General features: G+C 34.7%; 1 protein-coding gene across 1 annotated transcript in view; it reads right to left on the bottom strand.

Annotated features, from left to right (window-relative positions):
* ADGRL2 (adhesion G protein-coupled receptor L2) overlaps nucleotides 1-25500 on the bottom strand; it is a 489292-nt gene that overhangs the window by 206910 nt on the left and 256882 nt on the right. Inside the window, exon 3 of the mRNA XM_016220628.2 lies at nucleotides 4288-4329. The gene's annotated coding sequence lies outside the window, so the exon portion shown is untranslated. The remainder of the gene's footprint in view (nucleotides 1-4287; nucleotides 4330-25500) is intronic.

Below are 25500 nucleotides of genomic sequence, written 5' to 3'. Positions count from 1 at the left end.
AAAGCAAGGGATAGAGAAAATTTAGGATAACATTTAGCTTTGCTTAAAGAAGGTTAAGGAATTTTAAAAGGGTAGACAGAGAGCTTGAAAGGTCACTGGGGACTCAGACATTTATGATTTGTTATTTCTTATTCTGTATTAAGAATTTTATTTTTAGCTACTAAATATTAAAAAACACATTTTCCCTTTAAAAATAAGAAGCAATTATTTTAACCTTATAAACCATGTAAAACAATTCAATAACACACCAGAAATGTCTTTTTATTTATTTCATCATTTTGATTTGTGTATTTGAACTGATATAAAATGGTAATAAATCATTTCGGAAGCCAGCTTTGGATATTGCTTAGGAAAGTTTGGAGGTTAAAACAAAATCTATTAACCACTCATCAGGAAAGATATCCAGTCTTCAAAGCAATGGCTACTAACAGACAACATATTCAACCAACTGCTTTTAAAGCAGGGCTTTTTTTTTTTTTTTTTTTTTTTAAGGGATAATCTAGTGGCAGTAATCAGTGCACAGAATGAACTCCCTCTTGTAAAAAGCCTATCAATTGTTTTTTGCTAATTAAGATGAATATTATTCTTGTGAAATGAACCAAAATGTTTGTTTGAAACTGGGAATCCCAAAAGAGATCTATAATCTACAAGAATAATTACACGAAATTTTAATTGAAGGAAAAGGAGAGGACTGTTTTTATCTTTGCTTTATTCAAAATCTTAAACGTAACCAATCTGTTGGCCAATTAATAATGATTTAATATTACTATCATCTGACCTAAAAATTGGCATTGGGTAAACTGGAAAATGTTGTGGAATTTTAAAAGATAGGTGGCAAAATGACTACTGGCTACAGTTAACTCCAATTTAGAATTTTTGTCATTAATGAAATAAGAACATTTTTTTAATGTTCTCAGAAATAAAGTATATTATGTCATTGATTGAAAACTAGATGATGTGACTTTTCACGGAAATATGCATTCAATCTTTGTTCATTGACTACAGCCAGAATAGGGAATGAAAGGAAAGATCTCTTTTGTTGAAATGCAGATTAATTATACTGAGAAATTTGTTTTATTTAAATAGTTGGCATTTATCACTAAACTATTTTAAAAACTTGGTACTGCTGAAAATTTATTCTATTTAAAGTTCAGCTTATTTATTTTATTTTTTAAAATTTATCTTTATTGTTGAAAGTATTACAGATGTTCCCTTTTCCCCCCATTGATCCCCTCCACCCCACATCCATCCCCCCAGGCCTTCCCCACACTATTGTCTGCATCCATGTGTTATGCAAAAAGTTCAGCTTTAATAGACGCATGTCAACAAAACATATATCTACATTTCAATTCAGTTCACCAAGTAATTTAGAATGGCTGTGTGCTTAAATTTGCACACTTACAAATCAAAACGAAAGAGTTTGAATGAGCAAATGTTTTATTTATCCAATAATTTATTATATTGACCTTGCACTGGTTATGGACAGAGGGTTAATTTTGTTTATTTGCTTTCCAAAATGTCATGATATGCTAGTTGTACTAAAGGTGGTATAGAGTGGACACAAAAAATAGAATTATGAATTTTGATTCTCCAATCTAGCAGATTAGTATCTTGGCAGCATGAAATTATTAAAAATATACATTTCCATATACAAATACATGTAGGAATTTGGACTTCCAGTCTTTGCAAAGGCTAATGCTAGAATTTTCTCTCACACATAATATACAGTGTTATCTCATTCAAAGCAAAGTGAGAAAATTCAGATTAAATTTTAAGGTACATTAAAAAAATAATTATATGGAAGTAAGGTTATCAAAATACACAATGCACAATCCTTCTTTTATGCAATATAATTTGAATGAGACCTTCAATATAAGTGAATTTTGCAAATGAATGAAATTTGCCCTTTTAGTCATTAAAACCTTTTTCATCCCAACAACTCCAAATCTCACAGTATTATCTCATTTTCTGTATAGTAAGTTTAAGGATATATCATTTTATTGCAAAATCCCAGGGCTAGAAAGGAATTTAGATTTTATAAAAAATCTTCCAGTATAACTCCCTGATTCAACACAGCAGGAATTTTAAAACCAAGTCTATGAAATATCTTACTCAAAATCATACAACTGGTCTTAGTCCCTCAATTTACTTCTGGGGAATGGGTACAAAACGACTTTAGCTTTTCAATGCATTCCTCTCTTGTCCCTCTAAGCTTTTATAGTATCCCTTTTAGTTTGTGAGCTAGACAATCACACAGGAGGTTCTGGAAGTGAGGATTTAGGAAGTATTAATGTGAATAGCATTAGCTACTCCACTTTTATGATAACAATACACTTTTCTCACTTGTGTTCAGCATTATCAAATATAGAAAGGTGCTCGTTAGAGCACCCCCCCCCCCACATGCTCCCCAGGTTCCTCCTAAAACTATCACCTTGTTTCCAGATAAAGTTGCTGGACACATGAGATAGAAATACAATTTAAATTTTTATGGTAAATTTTCACCCTATAATAAATTAGTCTTGAGAAGAAATCTTTAATCTCAAAAATATTCTATTAGTTGCACTATTTATGTTTACTATTGACTTTTTGGTTTATTTACATTATTTAATGATTTGCTAACATTATTTTAGGTTAAAAGCAATTCTTGTGCTAACATTTCTTTATAGTTGTCTAGAAGTCCACTATCCTTTAATTTCTTTTAATCTTGGATCTTAAAATAATTCTGCACATTCAAGTTACAAAGATAACGATTGGTTATAGGTGGATAAATTATACAGTAGATTTTAGATCAAAGTTTCTGTTATTATTGAGTAATTTGATCTAATTTAAAATGTGAGTTTATTTGAAAAGTTTTGCCTTAATGTTTTAGCTTTTTTCTAGCTAGACCTTCTGTTCTTCTGAAAAAAGTTCATAAAATAACAAATTCTTATATACTGAAAACTGATGTAAAGTTGCAAATCTTTTTATTTTAGTTTTTCCATGTGTTTTTTTTTCACACATATGTCTGAATTTTAGCAATATTTTTGTATTAGAGTAAAATTAATAAAAGTAATAGCTTTACCCTCACTGTAAGTCTTTTATTTTTTATCCAATTAATTTTTTATTTTATATTTTTAGAATTTTTTTCTGGGATTGGGTGGTTTTTTTAAAAATGGTATAAAATCATTTTTATTATAAAATTGGTACAAAGAGGTATTTCCTCAATTTTGTATATACACATTTCATTAATAATAAATATACTGTTTTGAATAGCCTATTTCTCAAAAAATGCCTTTGTTTTGATTATAAGACTAGTACATATTTACTATAGAAATTCAGAGAGTGAAGAAGGAATGAAGACTATTAAAGTACCCATATTCCTACTGTTATGAATCTTTTTTCTAAGCCTACAATATGATCCCAATATTCTCTCCCCTCAATACACAAGCACCCAACATATAATGTCTGTATTTTGTGCCCTAATTTTTCACTTAACATAGCACTTTTTGATGATTGGTTTATTTCAAAGTGATTTTTCCCCCCTACAGTGAGAAATTCCTTCTTTTATATGGAATATCTAAGAACCCAGGGGGAGGGGGGACTACTTCATAGGGGACAGTAATAACTTGCTGAGCAATATCATTTTACATCAACTTTTCTCACTCAATAAGATTAATTTTTATTATTATTTGAATTATAAAGAGGTGATGGTTAAAGACTATAATTAAATATTACCTTTTAAAGTCATAAAGCATAAAGATAACAAAAGTATGTGTTTAGACAAAATCATACAGTAGCTAACTTGCCTGGAAGTTATGACATACGTTCTTAGAAAACAAATACTTTTAAATTCACAAATGCTGCAAAGCCCTGGTCAAATATAAATCACAATCAGTTTTTATGTAACAGTACACATTCCAAAGAATTCTTATTCACTCAGTCTCAATATGTATCAGAGATATGCTTTTTCTTTCTGCTCTCAGAATGTGAACCACACTTATTTCTAGATCTGTGTGTATTTTAAAATAAATTATCCCAGACAACAAAACATTAACTACACTATATTCACCTGCAGTCCACCAGGGAAAGCAAAACCTTATGGTCCCTTCGAAGAGCCTCTAGCATATTTGGTGAGAATTCTGAAATGGTTATAGAATTTGAATGTAACATCTATTCATGTCAAGTGTATAAGCTACCTTATAATTCTCAGATCATTCAACACATTTAACAAAGATATTTTATTATAACAACTCACTCTTTCTCATTTGTGTTCAGCACTATCAGATATAGAAAGAGCTTTTTACTCACCGTTCTGGGAAAGATGAAATCTATCATTGTGCCATAAATACCCTGGAAAACAAAGAAAATATTATTTGTTATACCCCCATCCATGTGGGCCATAACTGGCAAATGCAATACATCAGCAGCAAAACAAAAATGAAGTAAATCTACGGCAGAGAACACAGATCAGTGTCTAAGAATCCTTCAGCTCGTGTCACATGCCTTGGGACACTGGAGGGTTAAGCAGTTGCTGTGATAAGTACTTTCAAAGTCAAGAATAAAACATTTTATTTCCCGCAAAACAAATATTATAGGATCAAGGGAATATTGTCATTAGGTGTTTATTTTTTCCTTCTACCCTTTAGCTCTGTTGAATTTTACATTGATACACATGGGTCAGCTGTAGAGTACCTGAAACTCTAAGGGAAAATTGAGGGGCAGTCTCCTTTCCCGGAGTCAGCATAATGACCATTCTATCCATTTATATGTAAGCATATTTTCTGTTTGGAATCTTGAACTAAAAATCTGATGTGAAAGCTGAGAAACAAAATTAGGAGTCCAAGCTTCTTCTTTTCCACTCAAAATAAATGATAATAAAGAATCTTGCGTTTTCTTATCATTTTCTCTTTATTATAAACAAGATTTGAATTGTGTCACAGGGTAAGAATGAAAACAAAATTGTATTTTGAAATGATATTTGCTATTGAATTTTTTGTTTTGAAAACTTTAAATGAACATCTACTTTCACATTTATAATTAGTACAAAATAAGCTCAATAGTTCTAATATAAAGGAACATGTCAGAGTGTAAGAAAATATGTTTCTCTTATATCCTGATAATGAATGTTATTAAGCTTTGGTCATTTTCTGGTTTTGTTTGTTTGTTTGTTTATTTTTAAGTATCATAAACTTTAGAAAATAATCATACTGAGTTCATTCTGCAAGTGAAAACTACCTAAAATTTCAAACTACAAATGTTGATTTTCACAAATATGCTGACTTTTTGCTAGAGAATAAAATTAGGATTTGAAATGTATCCTAGTTAAGGTTTTCACATAGAGAATATCTTAAGAGAATATCTTATTTTTTTAGACATTTTACTCTTATAGAAACATTTGGATAGTAAATATGGAAGTTGGAAGTTCTGTGCTGATTTATGAATTCTCCCCGTGAATGCAGTTTCTTTTAAGGAAACTATTTTTTATAGTTAATCCAAAATATTAATTTATTTCAAAATTTTGCATTTATTGATTTTTTAACAAAAGATTTGTAATGGAAAATTTAAACTTAGAAATACTTTACTGCATCTGGTTTTTATTCCTGAAGAATTATTAATACAACTTTTGATATTACAAGTCATATTTATAATTTCTAAATGGCTAAAAAAAATTATTGAAGTATTTTTAAGCACCAGCTCCTGAAGAGGGCAGCACGTTCTAGATATTATTGAATTCCAAGCTCAAATATGACAGATTTGGCTTCAGTACACTTTTTTTAAGAACTCGAGGGGAAAAAAATGGATATTTTTTAGATGTCTACTCCCATGATACAATAATCCAGCAGAAGTTCTAGGCAGCTGCATCCAAGGTCAAAGCTGTATTTGATTATATTAAAAGAGAACATTCAAATTAGACACCTAAAAGCAATGTATTTAGAAAGGGTACAACAAAATTCTAGTAAGAAGACTTTCCATGAGGAATATGTTTTATCTTAATACCGTAGACAACTTTTCCTATTGGCAGTGCATTGACTGTCAAAACTATTAAAGGGGTTAGATTTAATTATCTTACTTCTTGCACATTTCATCTCAATTGCTATGGCAACACTCAGTTGCCTCAGCAGCAATGCACAGTTTAATCAGATATTTCCTCCTCGTTTCTCTATCAGCCAAAACTGTAGTCAAATTTACAACCAAGTCCTGATGAATCTGATAACACTTCTTACAATTTAATGGGCAACCTGCCTCCACCCACACATACAAATATTTTCAGAGAGGCTTGTAGCTATTGGACAAGCATAAGACTTGATAAGAATACGCATTTGGACTTTCCTATTTCGTTGTTGGTATTTCTTTTGCTATTTCTGCCACCTTTCCTTTATTAGAAGTTTTCTCCAAGTCAAAACACACTCTAACAAGTCACTACCAGGGTCATCTGACCTCAATAGGCAAGCCGAAGAGTAAAGAAAACAACCTGCAGCATTCAAATATCAACCCCCCCAACAAGCCTATTGAATTATTTACCTTTTATCGGCACGTACTTTGGATTGGCACATCAAAGAGGCTTTTTCTATTTCTTGAAAGCAGGTAAAGAAAGAAGGATAATAACTGAAGATAGGGCAAAACCTGATATAGGAGGACTTCTATAGAGTATCAACCTTAAATGGAAGGCCAAGCATGGAAATAATTTGTCCAAGCCTCAGTAATACAATTTTAATGAGAAGTAAAGGCATGATGCATTAAATTGTTGATGTCACTTGGGTGAAAATTAACCGTCTTCAATGTTGGACAAATTATCACTTGAGCATTTTGCAAAAGACTAAAGAAACTTTTGTGGGCATATAAGAAATATTTAAACTGTCTTTGATTCTGATGTAAAGTGTTAGCAAATTATATTTTCATAAATGTTTGGAATTTTGCAAATTGTAACTATATTTTAATTTGATCCTATGCAATAAAAATGTTTTGAAACTATAATTAAGAAGCAGTGATCTAAGTTCTTCCTAACAGTTTTAGTAGCTGTTAAAATATGTATTTAGACAGTAAACATTTAATCCTGAAGTTGTATAGTTCTCTGGTGAGAAATTTTACACCAGTGGCTGACAGTAGTATTTTAACATTTTTTTCAATCAACACTTGGTACTGTCTAGTAAAACTTTCATTAATGTAGGAAGCCTAAAATATGCTTTCTATGGCTGGGTCTACAGAAAGATTACATCTTATCTATTACAGATGACTAAATAGAGCATTCAATCAAAATTTAATCAAACATAAAAAAGATTATTTAAAATGCAGGTCGTATGTATTTTTTTAATTTTAATTGAGCCAAGTATTAGCAGACTATGTTCAAAATGTGGTTATTGAAAAGCTAATTTCTCATTAATGATGAAGTTTGGGAGCCATATAACCTTAGGAGTATTCGCATGTAAAGGAGACAATAGTGTTTTAGAAAACTGAGACTAATGATAGAAATCCAGATAAGCGGAGTCCAGCTCTATATAAAGAAAAGCTTAACCTAGTGTGGGGAAGGCCTGGGGTGGTGGCAGGAATGGGGTTGAGGGGGTCAGTGGTGGGGGGAAAGGGGAATATCTGTAATACTATCAACAATAAAGCTTAAACCTATGTTTTAAAAAAGAAAGTTTTAGAAATAAAAAAAAGAGAAAAGCTTAAAACAATTGGAAGTGCTGAAACAATAGCACAAGATATGAAGCAGCAATTTCCTTGTTTAGGTGTATTCCATGAACTGTTTGCATATGAACTTTTTATTTTCTGTTACTTGAATTCTGGGACAACATTATAGAAAATATAGTAGAAGCACTCCTCAAATTTAGACCTGGGAGTTAAGATGAGTCACTTCTTAATTTTTTTCAAATACCAGTGTTTTATGTCAGTATGATCATGGGAAGCTAGCCATGATCTGCAAACAGCATTTTCAGCTGCAAGTTTGCAAATCCTACTCTGGAGAAATGGTCTAAATGTGAAAGCCAAACAGTTCTTCATGAAGAGTTATCTAAAACCTCCAAGGGAACCTGCAAGTCGGTCCTAACTGGCATTTTTTCAAGAACCTCAGTAGGTGCCAGGGAGTGACTAGAGGAGAAGCCTGAGTTCCCCTTTCAGTGTTGACTTGGCTCTTCTACCTAAAGCTGGGGTGCTGCCTAACAACACACGCCTATGCCAGACTGGTTCTCAAGATGAAAGGAAGACTTTGGCACTGTCTTCAAACTCTATGTTCACTTAAATATTAATTTCTCAATTAAGGGTCCAGAGTTTTTATTCTGTACCCAGAGAAATTAAAAGTTGAAGAGAAAATTGCACATTATGTGGGAATGCTCATCTTCAGTGAGATTGCTGAGTAAGATAAAGGAAAATTGTAACCAATTTGAAGATTTTGTATATTTGAGGAAATTACCAATTCTTCAAAGTAATGCCCACTTTTTGTGTGACACCAGGTCCTGTAAAGTTCTAGTTTATGTCAGTTGGAAAGAGTCTTTTTACTTTGTTTGGTTTTGAAGTTTCCTTGTGTGATTTTACTCTCAAATCATATTGAAGGAACCAAGGGGCTCACTAAAGGTCTTGCATAATATCTAACCTTAATAATGTATTCCAGTGCTGTTTGGAGCATGAGATCTTTTGAAGAATGACTGTCTACCAGAAGCATCTGTTTCTATCTAAAGAACTGATGACTGGTTTTGCAATAATAAGAAAAGCTAACTTTTACTCTCAAAGAATATGAGATGTTACATACTTTATTAAGTATTTTACCTCCCCTGCCCTCCAGGTCAAACCTTCACATTAACTTATGTTGTTTAAAATTCCACCTGCTGAGATTTTGCTGGCAAATGGTCTTAAAATTTGTTTCCAAAATGCTCACCCACAAAAGCTTTTACTAGCCAATTCCATTTGGTTGGCTGTGCTCCAACACAGTTTCTGGTGAACACAAACATTAGCTACAGAAAAACAGAAACTTCCATGGCACCCTGGAGGAACTTTTTGATCTGAAAGACACTACTGGTAAACTAAAGTGTCATTGCAAATTCATGAACGTTTCCTTATGTCATGAATAGCAGCAATAGGAGGAAAGGGCTGCATTTGTGCAATGGTTGTTCCATGTGTGTAAACCTTGTCCCCAACTTGAGATCAAAGACTGTCTTCAATCAGCAAGTATTTATTTAGTGCCTACCATGTCTAAACTTAAGGAGTTAGGAAAGGACAAATAAGAGCTATTTTAAAATTCTGGTATTTGTTGAATGAATGAAGAAAGTCATTGCTGTTCTGTAAAAACACAATGGTCTATATGATTGTGAAATTGAAGCGAAACAATGAAAGCACAATATATCTTGTGTTTGTCTATAAAATTTTTAAGTATATTTTAACATCACTTCCTTTATTTAAGTAGTTTTAACCCCCCCCCAAAAAAGACACAAATCATGTAGCTTTATCCAATATGGCCTGGCACCCCTACATCTACCCACTTGTACTTCTTGCCTGTGGAACTTAAGGTATCTTTACGGAACCATTATTGCTCTGATTGTGAGATTAATGAGGGCATAGAAAGTCTGACTTTTGTCTGTGTTTTGGCCAGTGCAACAGGGCCTGGTAAAAAATTGTAAGCATTCAGAAAATGATTATTCAATGAATAATGAATGAATAACAAATAAGAATGGCTCTGGCTGGTGTGGCTCAGTGGTTGGGCTGTTGGCCAGAGCACTGAAGGGTCTCAGGTTTGATTCCTGGTCAAAAGCACATACCTGGGTTGCAGGTTCAATCTGGGGCCCCAGTTGGGGCACATTCGGGAGGCAGCCAATCACATTGATGTTTCTCTCTTTCTCGACCCCCTGTCCCCCTCCCCCCCTCTATGAAAATCAATGGAAAAAATCCTCGGGGAAGGATGAAAAAGCAAACAAACAAACAAATAAATAAGAATAACATGGTGTTGACCTAAATGCAAGAGTATTCAGCAAGGTTAGTGTGGCTTGAAATGGTCTTAGTTTGGTGGAAGATATGGAACTTTTCACTGGACTTTCAAGAATGGATGGGACTAGACAGTAGGCAGGAAGGAAATAAGGTATGTCTAGTTTAGTAGAGTTAAGAACATGAGCAAAGGGATTGCTTTGGATGCAAAAATATTAATGAAAGGATTTCACTCTTCTTGATAGGACTATGGGTTTTGTTATGGGTTAGTGATTTTGTTTGGTTTAGATTCATGGATGTTGTGAAACAGCGTTTCTCAAACTTCAGTTTGCATACCTGGGGATCTTGTTAAACTGCAGACTCTAATAGGTCTGGATTGAGTTGTCAGATTACCTGGTTCTAACAAGTTCCCAGGTGATGTTGGTGTTGGTGCTGGTACAAGACTCTGAATTGCAAGACTGTAGAAGATCCTTAAAGCCAGAGTCATTTGGCCTTGATACAGTAGGCATTTGAGAACGACTTTATGTTCTCAGGCAGCTACAGATGATGAAAACCGCATTTAGGAGGATTAGTGTGTCAACCTCATGAAAAGTATGCTAAAGAAGGGAGAACGTGAATATAGGAAAACCAGCTGGGAGGCTGTCTTACATTTTAACTGAATATTTCACAGACTTGGTGCTCAATTACTTGTTGATTGATTAGTTTGTACGGACATGGTGAATTCAAAAGCACTTTCTCAGTGGATTAATTGTAGGTCCAGTGACTCTTTGAAAACAAGTCAAGTTTACGTAAAACACATGAATGTTCTTCCCCTCCTTTCCATCTGGAAAAACCGTATTTATTCTTTAAAAGACTTGAAACATTAGCTCTTCTGTTATTATCTTACTACAGAATTGTAATTATGCCTTCACATGTATCTCTCAAACTCAGATCTTATTAGATCATAATGATAATGATAATAATAATAATTAGCAATAGTTGTACAGCTACAGGTTTTTTTGAGTGCTTATTAGTAGTGCCCGACAAATTGCTAAGTTTTATAATTAAATTCTTATAACAATGCTGTGAGGAATACTGCTGTTATCATCTTCATTTATATAGATAAAAAAGAGTACTTGCACACCCTAATATGGTGTCAGCCACATACCAATAAATGTTTATTCAGAGAATGATACATCAAAATATGTTCTAAGAAATCGCTGATTTCTTAGTGTAGCTTCTATTTTTGCTTGATAATTTGGCCTTTGTTCCTTGATCTCCCATAATTATAACAATGGCTAGGAATTAGTGTTTCTTATGTCCCAGGTACTACTTCAAGCAATTTACATGTGTTATCTCATTTAATGCTCATATAATCCTATGATTTGGATACTATTACTCTTATTTTACATATAAAGAAAATGTGGCACAGACAGATTAAATAATTTGTTTAAGTTTCCATAAATATAGAGCAGAATTGTATTTTGAACCCGCCCCAATGTGTTACTTGTCTACCTTGACCTCAGTAACATGGACCTCTATTTTCTTACATGAACACTATACATTTCTTCAAATCATAATATTTGTGAAAAGTTGATTTTCTTGCAAATTAAGAAAGATTTCATAAAGTTCATGAAGACTTATTATTATTTCTTGGCTTCTATCAGCACACCATGATGCCTGGCCAGGAGGAACTCCCTATGGGCGGGCAGACATTTAGACATGAAGCAAAGTCTCTTCTTGAAGGGCCAGCAAATCTCAGATAACCTGGGCCCCCATGTGCTTCACCTCTCCAGGTATACTCTAAATCCTTCATACCACAATTCAGTTTTCTAAAAGAATATAGAGTATATCCCTTAAACAGAAAGGCATAGTCAAAAGATACTATCCTTTAAACTTTCTTTGCTTTTAGGAAAGGATTGTCAACCTCTGTGATCCTTTGTTAGTAACAGGAATAAGAAGATGATCTTCCAGATATTTTAAATGCCAGATATGAGAAAAATTATTTCTTGATGGACCCACTAAGCTAGAGATTAAATACGAGTAAAATATTTTAATTTATTCCACCACATGAGCTTAATATTCTAACCTAAATGTTTAATATTTAAATCCCAAATTGTCAAGCTTGATAGTGCAGCATCATAATTTCTGAAATTACACACTTTCATATTTTGTTTTAAAGAAATTATCCAGTTTTCCCAAGTATACCAATATACTTCTAAGCAAATCCATCTTGATAGCACATTCAAGCCCCACTCCAAAAGTTTACTTGCTGTTCTAATTTCGGCTGTGCCTGTTGCGCAGCCAGACCGATAACACTGAATAGACTCAGTGATGTCTGTGGCGCCTGCTAAGATTCTCCTCGCACGGGGCCTGCACGGCCTGTTCTTGCTGGGCTTCACTTTAAGTTCATGCAGCCAGGGAACACTGTAACCTACTATTCGGCATGCTATTTGAAAATAATTTTATTATATGAATGTAAGTAAATATGAAATGTTACCTGTGCACATAATCAGTTTCACTAAGGTTCCTGTCTCTAGGGAAGTATCATAAACAATTTTCTGTTTAGATAATATTCATTGATATTTTAATACTTAGTGTTGCTATTTGGCTCCTTCTTACTATGGTATATAAAAAAAGCCTTTAATATAAAACAAAAGAAAACAGAAAACTATCACTACAACTATAGCACCAAACCTCTGAGAGGACTTGTTTTCATTATAACTCCCACAAAATATAATTGCTCTTTTTCATTATTATTCCACTTTATTTTTAAAGGGGCTGAGGGGAGGAGATATCTCTGCGTTCTATACTACAAATTGTATTATAAAAATTCATTAAATATGAAAGAATTTTAAAAATAAATTAACCCCAAAACAATTTCAGGATTATGACAAAATTTCATGGAAGATATTGAATTTGAAATTTTAAAATTATTTTATTTTGAAACAAGTTTAAATCACAAAAATATTGCAACTACAGTACCAATGATATTTTTCCTGAATTATTTAAGAGTAATTTTCTAACATCATGACCCCATTACTCCTGAATACTCTAATATATTTTTCCTACAAACAAGGAAATTCTCCTTTAGAACTGAAATACAAAAATCAGAAAAGTGATATATCACTACCACATAATCTTCAGCCCCCATTCGAATTTTGCTACTTGTCTTAATGACATCCTTTATAGCAAAAACATCTAGTTGAGAATCATGCATTGGATTTAGTTATTATGCCTCTTTAGTCTCTTTCAATCTGGAAGATTTCCTTCATTTTCTCATGATTTTTATGGATGTGACATTTTTGAAGATTACAAATTACTTATTTTGTATGATGTTCCTCATTTTAGGTTTGTCTTCTACTTAGTCATTTTCTATCTTTGGCTGGAAAATAGCAAAAGGGATTCAGTATTCATCTCAATGCATCCTATCTGTTGACACATTCCTTGTGATGTTAATATTAATCTCATGAACTCTGTAAAATTGTTCTTTTACTCCCTTTTTTAATAAGTATATTGTGGGGAAGTACATTAACTTTCAATTTATTTTTTTCTTTATATAAATATGGACTCCTGAATGTCCATTTTTTCCAATGGGTTATAATCTGCTCTTACCATTATTTACTTTGATGTTCAAATAGGCTCAGCTATGGGCAGTGTGCTTTTTCTTTCTTTGACATATCCCTGGCGTTGAGTACTTCCATAAAGGTATTCTAGACCCATTTTGTCTTTTTCATGCCTCAGCTCTGGAATCAGCTATTTTTCCAAGAAGTCCTAGGATTTTTTTCAGTTGGGAATAGTGTTTAGAAACCAAAATTTGGGAGGCAAATGTGCCCATTGTTTTGAGGGGGTGTCATTGTTCTCAGGATCTGGAACCAAGGAAATACATGTATGAAAAAATTCATATATATATATATATATATATATATATATATATATATATAAGCATATATACATATAATCTTTATCTATCTCAATATCTATACACTAGGAATTCACACTGATATCTTTATGACCCAACTGGTGCCACAGGATTCATTGTAGTTTCTCTCTTTTAATATTTGTAACTATTTTTCCAACAACAAAAACCTTATCTCCCAATTATCTTTAATATATTTACTTATTTGATCAATCTCCTTGTGTATAACCAATATCCTATTGCTGCTAAACAGCCCAGCCTCTCCACACAGATGTCCTCACCCTCCTTGAATGTCAACACTGCTCTGTGGACTCTGCCGCGTTCCCAGCTCACACCCCCTGTGGAAGCCACCTTACTTACTCCTACTTAATGGGTTTAGGACTAAATTGTTTGGAATGAAAGGGAAGGAAAGAGAATAAGTAGGAAAGGGGAAAGGAAACTGAAAAAGAAGAAGAGAATGAGAGAAACTTGAGATATTTTTAAAATAGCTTACTTGTCTGCTGTGTGGATTCTTATGCTATGGCCTTCATATTTAATTGAAAATTTATTTTTATTTGAGAAACTAAAACAAAATAATAAGTCTGTTTTACCTAACTAGACTTCACATATTTGACAAATATTTATTGAGTGCCTACTCTGTTCTGTATAATAAATTTTGGTAAAAACCCAATTAACTGCAGTTCTCAATTAATCAGTATATTTTACTTACTTGCTTTTCAGGGAAATTGGCCAATTATAAGAAATCACATCCACATTGAAGATTTATTCAAAACAGTGTCAGTCATAAAGCCTGTATAAATTTTACCATAACTCCCATGACATATATTATACAATATAATAAGAAATGATATTCAGAACTATGACCCTAAGAAAGAATATGAAACTCAATTACAATAGAAATATTGTTAGTCTCACTACAGGCATTTTAGAAATCTTTTCAACAAATATAGTTTTATTCAGTTAGCCATAAAATCATATTCCTCAAATAACTTCCAGTTTATTTATTCAACAAATATTTAAGAAACTTTACAAGTGTCAGGTATTGTTTAAGAAAATAAAAATCTATCAGATTTCCTGTTCTCATGGAGCTTACCACTTAGTGAAGGGGGAAAAGGCAATAAATAGGCAGAATGTGGTATGCCAGGTTATTTTAAGTGCCAATAAGAAAATAAAGAAAGGTGGTGGAATCGAGTGTGAACAAGTAGAGGTGATAGTAGGCGAGCTGTCTTAGACTATTTAGTGTGTTTTTTTCTTGTCATCTGTTTGTCGTTTATCCAGTGAGAATCTCTTTCTCAGTATGAGAAATGTATTATTCTCATACTTGTTTTCTGCTTTTCTTAAGTATGTTTGGGTTAAATTAATAAACTCTTAGCTGCATCTAAGTCATTTGTAAAGACTGGAGAGATATCAACAGATTTTAAATTGGGGATGGTAGGAGGGAAGAAAGAGTTAGCTGGGAAAGAAGTTTGAGTGGATTTTTAAATGAAAAAAGAAACTTTCTTATATTGGTAGAGTTTTCTATATGAGTTACAGTATCTTCTTAATTTTTAAAAACTTATAATTTAAAAATAATTTTGTAGTAGCTGAATGCTACTTCAAATATTATGCTGGTAGAACTCATGTGTTGTTGAACAAGAATGAATGGAAAGTGAAATGACTGAAATAGACAAAAATCTATAAATCTTCCTATTGTTCATTAACCACTTTCCAGATAAATGTTTCACTAACTCCACAAATAGTGACTCTATTTTAATAATTCAAATTGTGGATATGGTCCAAAAGTCTTCATTATTCTCAAGCAAAATTCCTTAGCTCAATGGATATCTGTCTACTCCAATTATATCATTATAAATTTGAAGACTTGATATTATCAGTTAAAAGGAAAGAAAAATATGAATATGAAAGTGGTTAAATTCTCGGGTAGATTAGTAAATGTAAGTCAGCAGCATCCATCTGAAAAACAGTATTGGACAAGGAATTTTGAGACCTGGCTCAAACTCTTCCTAGTTGTTGATATATAACTTTAGGCAAATCATTCCTACTTTCGTATTTCCAGTCCTTGGTAAAATGAAGATGATGTTAGTCTGTGTCTAAAGTCACTATTTAAATACGAGATTGTAAAATTAAACAAACCCAATAACAAAATCTACCAGCCTCGTGTGTTTGTATATACACACTTTCTCTCTCATTACATGCACATATACAGTATTAAAGGAAAAATTATTATTTTTTAGTGAAACTTTATTTATTTATTATTTTTTAAATCCTCACCCAAGGATATGCTTTTATTAATTTTAGAGAGAGTGCAAGGGAGAGGGAGAGAGTGAGAAACATCATGTTTCGATTGTTTGCCTCCAGTATGCACCCAACCACTGCAACCTAGATATATGCCCCGACCAGAACTGAACCTGCAACCTTGTTTTTTTGGTGTATGGGATGACGCTCCAACCAACTGAGCCACCAGCCCAGGCAGTACCTTGACTTTTATATAGTACACTTATTCAAGTAGAGAACACTTTACACAATAGCATATTGTATCCTCAATGGCATTTCATAAAATATAGATTAACAGTTTTAAAATTACTTGTTTCTTTCACTCATTTTGCCTTCATAACACTTAACATCTATACTTTCAACTTTAATAAATTCTTCCTTTTAAATATATACCAATTTAGTTTACACGTTGCATACACATTTGCGAAGGTACAATGACCACTTACAATTGGTATTCTAGAAATCAAAATCAGAATGAAAAACTTTCCACAAAATAATCAGAATATATAACAAATAACTGTGAACTCTCATTTTATCACTCTGCATTATAGTATTATATAATTAGTTGCATTTTAGTTTATTTGTCTTTAACCAAGCAGTACCTGAATCCATTAAAAGATTTTCCTCTGACATACCGGCATGCTATTATATCCTTCTTGGAATTGATGGGCACATAAGTACTCATTCTTTGGACTCAGACCACTTTACAAGGTGAACAAAGTCACATAAGTACTTATCAAAACCTCAACTACAAAACTAGCCAAGCACCTGATGGACGGCAAATTTGGATGGGAGGGAGAAACAGCTCCGATTGTTTATAAGCTCCCTGATAAAATGCACAAGCACTGGTAGCCTAGAAACCATAGGAGGAAGGGTGTAAGCAGGGGTGTTTGATACCTAAGGAGAATCATTGTTGTTCCTGTTTTACAAGTGAGGAAACTGATGCTTAAGAAAGGATAAATGACTTTTCTAAAACACACACATTTTGTTTCTCGAAAACACACATAGCTGCACTTTAAATACAATATATTTGCATTAAAAGTTTCCTTCTTGGTTTTCTCCTTACTAATATAGGTGATAGTGTAAAGCAGATTAAAGAATTGAGAATGTTTATGTCAGGAAGTTAAAGTTTGAGCCTAAATTGCAGGATATAAGAAGTGTCTGTTTTGTGTAATTATATTAGATTGTAAATAAAATCATTAAATAAAAATGGGGGGAAAGAGAGATACATGCTTATGCACTTGGTAAATTTTATATTGCTAAAAAAGTTAAACTATTTTTGTTGTCAGTATTATGACGTGTTCTCTTCCTAGCCACATACTGTCTTTCATTCCCTGATAACCAAGGATTCCCAGGGAAGGATGCCTCCAGCTACCATGAAAAAGGCTTTCATATTTATTGTCTCCTGACATACTTCCTCTCCATCCCTTGTTAAATGATTAAGGTACTGGAGTACTTTGGTTTGTTCTCAAATTGTTTCCTGTGCTGTCCTTGGAACAAATGAAGTGCAATGGCTATTGGAGATAACATTAAAAAATTCATGAAACAGTATCACCTCTTAAATAGCATACAAAAATAACCTTCCACCATAATTTAATGAGATTTAATTTCAGCTGGAAACAGACACATTTTATAAAGAAAATGCAGCCGAAGAAATAGGAACCTAAATGGGGATATCTGGTTGTTCTGTTTTGCCCTTCTGCTCTATTTTTACCGGTGCCTAGGCCCTTGGAGACATTATCTTTGGGTTGTGTTTGGTGCACTGCAATAAGGCCGGGAGAGACCATCCTCAGCCCTGAGGCAGAGGACACTGAGGTCCTCCCTGGTACCTCAGCATGTGCTGCCTTTTTAATTAAGTACTTAAATACAGCTGTTGGGGTTTTTTTGTAAAAATTTTACCTATAATAGTAACATTTTATCTTTATGGTTCTCCTGGACACAGATGGTATAGTGGTTACCGGTGAGTGGCCTGGGAGTCAACCTGCGTTCAAAAACAGACTCGGCCTCTATTTGAAATTTCTGCCACTTAACTGCCCAAGTGACTGGGCAAGCTGCTTCCTGTTCAGAAGTGGGGGTTACGTTAGTTCCTATTTTACACAATTTAGACGTATTTTAAATGAGATAACATAAGTAGCATTTAGAACATTGCCGAATGTGCTCAGTATTTTAATGGATACTGATTTCTCATGAAATTTTGAGCACGTCCTAATTTAAGATTTAGAAACACGAGTGCTTTCACGTGTTTATAAACTGCTTAAACATCCATCAGGAACTTAGGTCAATTTCCTTAAGAATTGATTCATCACACTCCTCGCATTCCCACTTTATTTCCTAAATATATCCTTAACTTCCCACTTCCTAACATGCATGTACCATCTCAGTTTTCCCAGAATAAATACACTCTATCGCCACTTATATCTAGCCTTGTCCTTTCCTTTCCCTCAATGTTGTAATGTATTTCATTGTTTTCCATATCACTCACTGATAACTGCCATGTTACCAAAATAGACACATCAGTTGCTAACAGAGTAACTATGCTGGGTGCTTTTCATAGCACAGAGAAAGTCTGTCCTAAAATTAAAGCACATAAAAAAAAACACAACAACAACAACACAAAATAAGATCTATACTGCTACATATATAAGGTTACAACAAAAATTGCATGTGGATATTACAGGAGGAACAGGGAAATTTGCTCTAGGAGAAAAAAGTGAAACGTGAATTATAAGTCACAGTAGGTTAATAGAAGACTGTTAGCTCTGGTTTTCACTTTTTCTTATAGAACCTTTTAATTACTGCATTTCTAATGCACTTACATTTGCCAGTAGTTCTCTTTTTTATTCTTCTAATAATAGTTCCTAAGGTACATCCTATAAATTACCCCTTTCCTTTTCCTCTCCCTCTTCTCTTTAACCAATTCTGAGAAAGAGAGAAGAAAGCAAGCTGTAATTTTAAGTAACTCCTTTGGATTAGGTCATGTGCTCCTTTAAAAAAAAAAAAAATCTCTATCATTAGCACTGTGCTTTCCTGCCCCCATTCTTATTACATGCCAATCTATCAGCGGTGGCCACTGCATCTGGCTGCCTTTTTTCTATTAAGACACCAGCTCGAGACAAACAAGGCCTCTCCATTCATTCCCAGCATCCTTTACTTCTTTAACTTGTTCTAATTCCAGGTTTCCTCTAAGGACCCTCGATTTCAAAACCCTTCATTAGGCTGGTCAAAGGTACTTCAGTCGCTCTGTTTCCTTGTAGTCTGTAAAAGGCTAGCTTTCTCCCCAAACTCATTTGTTCAGCTTTGCCTCTTAACTTGCTTACCTCTTACATCACTGTTTTGGAAGGACAGCCCCCCCCTTTTTTAAGTTCTCTAATTCCTCTTTTCTTTAAATGCTTCTGGAAATCTCACCTCGAGAGTAAGTAGAAGAGCTATGTTACTACTGCACTTGCCAAATAATTTAAGAGATGACTCTAGGTCTTACATTTGGCAATAAATGGCAATAAATTGCAATCCAGGAATCCTAGGAAAAGCAGTTATTTGAGGACAGAGAAAATTTTGGTAAGAGTGACCCCATGGCAAATAATTAAATGTAAGAAGAATAGATTTTTTTTGATTTTTTTTTTTTTTTAAGATTTTAAAATTGATTTTTAAAGGGGGGAAGGGAGAGGGAGAGGGGAAGAAACATCGATGTGAGAAACTGATGGACTGCCTTCTGCACCCCCCACTGGGGATCTAGCCCCAACCCGGGCACGTGTCCTGAGCAGGAATCGACCTGGCGGCCTCTTGGTGCATGGGACAGTACCCAACCCGCTGAGCCACACTGGCCAGGCCGGTATGTTTCTTCTTATAGAGACATTCATTCATTTAGTCATTCATGCATATCATAAATTTCCCAGACCCCCCCCCCCCCCCATGCTTAAGACTAGGGTGATGACAATCCTAACTGTAAAATATTTCCTTTCGGGGAATGCTCATTTCTGGAATAAGTTATTTTTTGTTGTGTTCTTTGCTTCCATTCCTCACATGATGTCATGTAAAGCAATAGGTACAAGCAAGACATCAAATGCTTGATTTCAAGTGTTGAATTCAATGCCGCCTGCCTAAAAATCCTCAACCGGGAGAGTTTAAAGAATGATCCTAAAAGGATGCACTTGAAAAGTGAAATGTTTTCATCTTTGTGTTTCGGTTCTAGCTTTCCCACTAGTAGAAGAAGAGTGTGAGGATTCGACAAGATGGAGAAAAGAGAGCTAGTCCTGTGTTGGATAACAGACCTTGAGTGAGTAAAGTTGTTTATGACTCCTAATTATAGTTCATATGTTTTTATAGATTTGGTTTACAACAACATTTTTTTATACTCAGTGAACTAGGTAGGAAACATATTCCCAGTTTAAAAGAAAAAATTTAAAGGAGCACAGCTAATAGGCAAAGGGAGAATTGAAGTTAAAACATAGGTTTTCCAAATCCTGGCCCCAATTTTTTTTCATTATAATGTAACTTCTCTCTTTTAAAATGTATATGCTAATGTAAACCCACAATGGTAAAACTTCAGCCTTTTTATATACAAATAGTAAAATATACACCAAGCACATTCACAGATAGCTTATGTTTTATATGTTTCATAAATAATACTATATTTGAAAACAAATTAAATTTTTATCAAAATCTTTGGCAAAGTTTGTATTTCCTTTTTTTGTGTTCATTTTTTGGATAAAATTTTAATATATATTTTTTACATTACAGTAGGAAAAAGCATGTATACTTATATTTCAAAGTGAAGAGAATTTTGAAATTCCAAGGCACAGCTTTGACATCAAAGATATTCAAATAACCACTACACCAATAACATTAATATGATTGAATATTGCAGCCCTCTTGGTTGGAAATATTTAAAAGTTGTCTTCAGTTGATTCCTCTTACTTAGAGAAATATAGCTTCTAAGGGGAAATTAGTCAGGGACTATTAGTATGTTAGCTTTTAAAGAAAAAATGGATAGGTTTGTGTAAAATTCACACAGACCTTTAAATTTTAAGTGCCCAAGATCTCAAGTCTTGTAAGAAGCAAAGGTTATATTCAATGAAATTTAATATGCTATATTTAATTATTTGTTCTAAGCATGAGTATTACTATGTGAAAGTTGATCTCAGGGTATGAATCTTGAAATGTACAGACTACGTCTCCCTGAACTAAGTTTCAGTGTCTCAGGGGTGAGCACTCCAGGTGCTAAAATATACTGCCCCAAAGGTCTGTTTTCTAAAAGTAAGATGGTTCTACTTTCAAGGAAAGCATAAAATTATTTTTTATATGCTTCCCTTTTCCTTATAATATACCTTTTTTTTGTTTGTTTAATCACTGATTCCTTTTTTCCCATTTCCGATCTCCATTTTGGCCTCTCTCTTCAACTTCATTTCACTCTAATTTTCTTTCCCCTTATCCTGTAACCTGTCACTTTTCTCAGAATTCCCTTATCTTGTCTTCACCTGAGATTAGCCTCCAGCCTGTAATACACAAAAGGGGAGTAAGACCGTTCGGTTTACTGAAAACATAACACTCCAATTTATAGCATATATTTTTCCCATCTGAAGCCTTTCTTTCTGTGGTAATAGAAACCTTTAACCATGTCTTTCTCCATTCTGTTCGATAATTCATCACTCTGCTTTTCCACACTCGACTTGCAGGTTGTGACCCCCCTTCTCCATTACTCTCTCTGAGATCTGACCTTCTTTCAGCCCCTTTGCTGCAGTGCATGCCTTTCTCCTCTCAAAAGCTCCCTCGCTTCTCTTCACAGCAACGGATCTTCTAGATACATCACCTAGAGCGGGGATACAGAGGAGAAAGCCCACCAAATGATCTACCTTCTAAACACTAAATGTGAATCCTGGCTGGAGCAATACATGGCAAAACTGTAGAGTGCAAACAGTAAGCACTATGGGGGCTTAACACCTTGGAGTCATGTCTCTGTGGATGTCCGAACTCCACATCTGTGTCTGGATCACCTTGCCCTTTTCTCAACTCGGTTAGGGCTCTTCAGTGCAGCCTTTCAGGCCAAAAGGCATTGAAGCTGTAACAGAAATACTGCTAAGCCAAAGAGTTTGACTTAGCTTTATGAAAATAACCAAAAGTGAAAAATTGCTTTTAAGCAATATTGGGTTAATGGCTGCTACCCGGGGATCCAAAATAAATGGCCACTTTAGACATGGCTGCTACGGAAATCATACTCAAGAACGCCAGAAACTCATTGTGCTTTGTTCTGATTCAAGTAAACCTTTCAACCAGTAGGCCTAGGTGCTCAGTAGGCATTTAACAAACACTGGTTTAATGGATGGAAAGAATAACAAAAATTTTGTCAGAGAAACATTTGGAAGAAAAATGCATGAACTGTACAGTCTTTTCTTTAGTGACTTCACCACAAGAGTTCTGTTAAGAAACATGTATCATTGTAGAGATTTGTTTGGCATGCTGGGGAGAGCGAGTCTAAGCTTGATATCTGTAGGGCCTCTGCCGAGGCGAGTATCTCTCGCTTTGTTTACCTGCTTTGTTTAATCAATCAATCAGTCAATATGTATTAATCACCATTAATAGGTTAAGCTCACTTTCTACTTTTCTCTGCTTCCCATAGTGTAGGGCAGGGGTAGAAAAGATTCGTTTTCATTATGTTCTAACATAAATAGTTAATTAGACCTTATTCTGGATCCTTTCCCTGGTCCAGGCCAGGGCGTTTTTTTGAGTGAGCTGATGGCTTTGCGTCTAAAGTAGAGGAAATGGGTTGATGGACTTTATCGAACCATTAATAATCTATTGAGCACTTGCTATGTGCAAGTACTATTGAGAATGCTTATATGAATGATTTCATTTTTAGCTTCCCAACACATCTACTCCCTTTTCAAAGGTGAGGACATTAAGGTATTCCATTAAATAATTTGCCTAAGGTCATGCAGCAAGTGGTGGAACCTGAGGTGGAACCCTGCAAGTGGACTTGAGAGGCTGCACGATAGACAACCAAGGTTGCCCTAGGATAACTCAGTTAATGAATTCATCTCTTGTTATGTGAGGTTGTGGTTTTGTTTTGTTTTGTTTTGTTTTCTGTCTGCCTGGCTTGCTTCACTGGATTGGTTCATGCTGAATAGACTGCCTTGTCTACAGCTGCCAGCACAAAAGGTCTTTTTGAAAAGCTCTTTCTCTTGGCCTGATTATTCCAAAAGCAAAAGCACCAGCACTATCAGGAGGGCACTAGGCCTCTGGTCCCTGGGGCAGCAGGCATAGAGGAGCACCTGGTGGAATGAGTGACAACAGAGGCAGCCCATGTCCTGCTGGCCAGAGCCCTATAGCCAGGTTAATTGTTGCGAAAATGGAATCTAGAGAAATGATCACTTAGGTCACCAGGTTAAGGGTCCCAGGTAAAGAGCACAAAGTTCAGGGCCTAAGGTGAGGCCAAGACAGCACAAATAAAATGAGGTGGGAAACACAGGTGTTAGAATGTCAGACTGCATTAGGAAAAGTTACACCACATCTCAGGCTCACTGTGCAGAGCGAGGAAAAGTGAAAACTCCAGATGTGCAACAGAAAGATGAATACCCCACTGAATTAGGTGGGGTCTCTTCTGAGGCTCCCCCTAGCTGCATGTCAGCTCCTCTGTGCCTAGTCTGTCTACTTTTCTGTAAGGTCCTGATGGTGAACAGCATACGTGTAATCTCTCAATTTCAGCTGTAGATGGGGAAATCTCTAGAAATCTGTGGAAAGGTTTCATTTTCCACTCTGCTGTTTCATTGGCTTTCTTTGTGTTGGGCTGCCCCTACTGATGGAATTGGATTGAGACTGAAGAGCTTCGTCAGTACTTTCTGAGTGTAATACTAGAAATTACTGTAAAATGGTAAGGGTTAGCTCAGAGAATCTATCATTCTTTCGGTCCTGAGAATTAGGACCCCAGGTATGGGAGGCATTGATTAATATATTGCTTATCAGTTAGCTCAGCATTCAATCTTGACCTAAATCCAGATCCTGCCAAATTGCATGGCACCATGAAGACATACTTGGGCAATGTTGATACATTTTCTGCATTGCAAGATATACAGAGTTTGTTTATTTTTTGACATCATTATTTACTGATGTTTACACCTGAGGGTGCTGTGATCGTTCTTACCAGATTGTTTCCAATTTTGCATTCTAACCTGGGTTTCAGTGTGTTCTCAAGTCTTTAGTTATATCTTATGTCTCAAAGGATAGTTTGATAATTTCAACAATAATATTTTATGCAGTAAATATATATTAGGTTGGGGAATTTGGACATCTTCTAGTTTTGCCACTATAAACAGGTATACATTGTTTTGACTTTGAAGGTCAGACCTGAAAGGTTCTATTGGCCAGGATGACTCCAGAAGCTCCATGGCTAGTATCCTATTGGTTGTTTAGTCAACTTGTATTTGTGCACTCAGGTCATGCTGACAGTATTATAGATTCTTGAGGCCCTGGAAAATGAAAGGATTCTATGAACTTAGAGAACATAAATATATGAAAATATCTGAGTCACAGAAATATTTTCTCTTTCATGGTTCAGACTTATAAGTTAGAAAAATTGGGCTCCATCAATATGACAAAAGTTATCAGTTGGAGCCCAGGGGAGAGGCTGAAATTGAGGGAGTCTCCCTAGGGCTATAAATGGAGAAGAGGAAAACCTATAAATGGGTGGGGCAAGAATGTCCACATAAAACTCCAGCTGTTATCTCTTCTTTATTCCTGATCTACTTGTCCTCAGTGACCAGTTGTAGTTTGTTCATGATACCCAGAGTCCAGAAGAGTAAAGAATCAGATTGAAGTTACTAAGCATAGAAGTCTGGATCTGAGAGAGAACCAAGACTGCAAACTGAACATGGCCTTTTAGACCCATGTCATGGAAGAGCACATTCTCGCCCAACAATGAATTGTTGGCGAGGTTAGGTTCAGCAGAGCCTTAAGGGAGGAAATAAATCATAGGAACCCAATTGATACAGGGTGTTAGAAGAGAAGGGTGACTTCATTCCCTGCCGTAGTTTGTGGAATGATGCTGGGGCAAGGCATCCCCTGTAATACTGAGGGAAGATAACTCTTCTCCCTGCCTCTTGCCCTTCTTTGTAACTGCCTCCATGATTCACTGCCTAAGCTCAATAAGTTGAGCCCTTTCAGCACAAAATTTTTAATTCATCACAGCCCCAAGATACTTTTATCTGTCAGCTCGGTGCTGCATAGTGGAATGACCGCAGCATGGAGTCAAATTGATATCAGCCTGAATCCTGATTTTGACGTTTACTATCTGTTCCTCCTAGGGGAGTTTACTTCTATCTCTTTAAACTTCAGTGTCTTCATTGTAAAATGAATAAAATGGAACCTAGTGCACATAGATGATTAAAGGGTTTAAGAGATAATATATACCTGGTATAGTGAGTCACACATGGAAGTCATCAATACATGGA

Source organism: Miniopterus natalensis, chromosome 9, assembly GCF_054644295.1.
Source record: "Miniopterus natalensis isolate mMinNat1 chromosome 9, mMinNat1.hap1, whole genome shotgun sequence".
NCBI classification, from domain to species: Eukaryota; Metazoa; Chordata; class Mammalia; order Chiroptera; family Miniopteridae; genus Miniopterus; species Miniopterus natalensis.
This window is presented reverse-complemented; position numbering and strand designations above follow the sequence as displayed.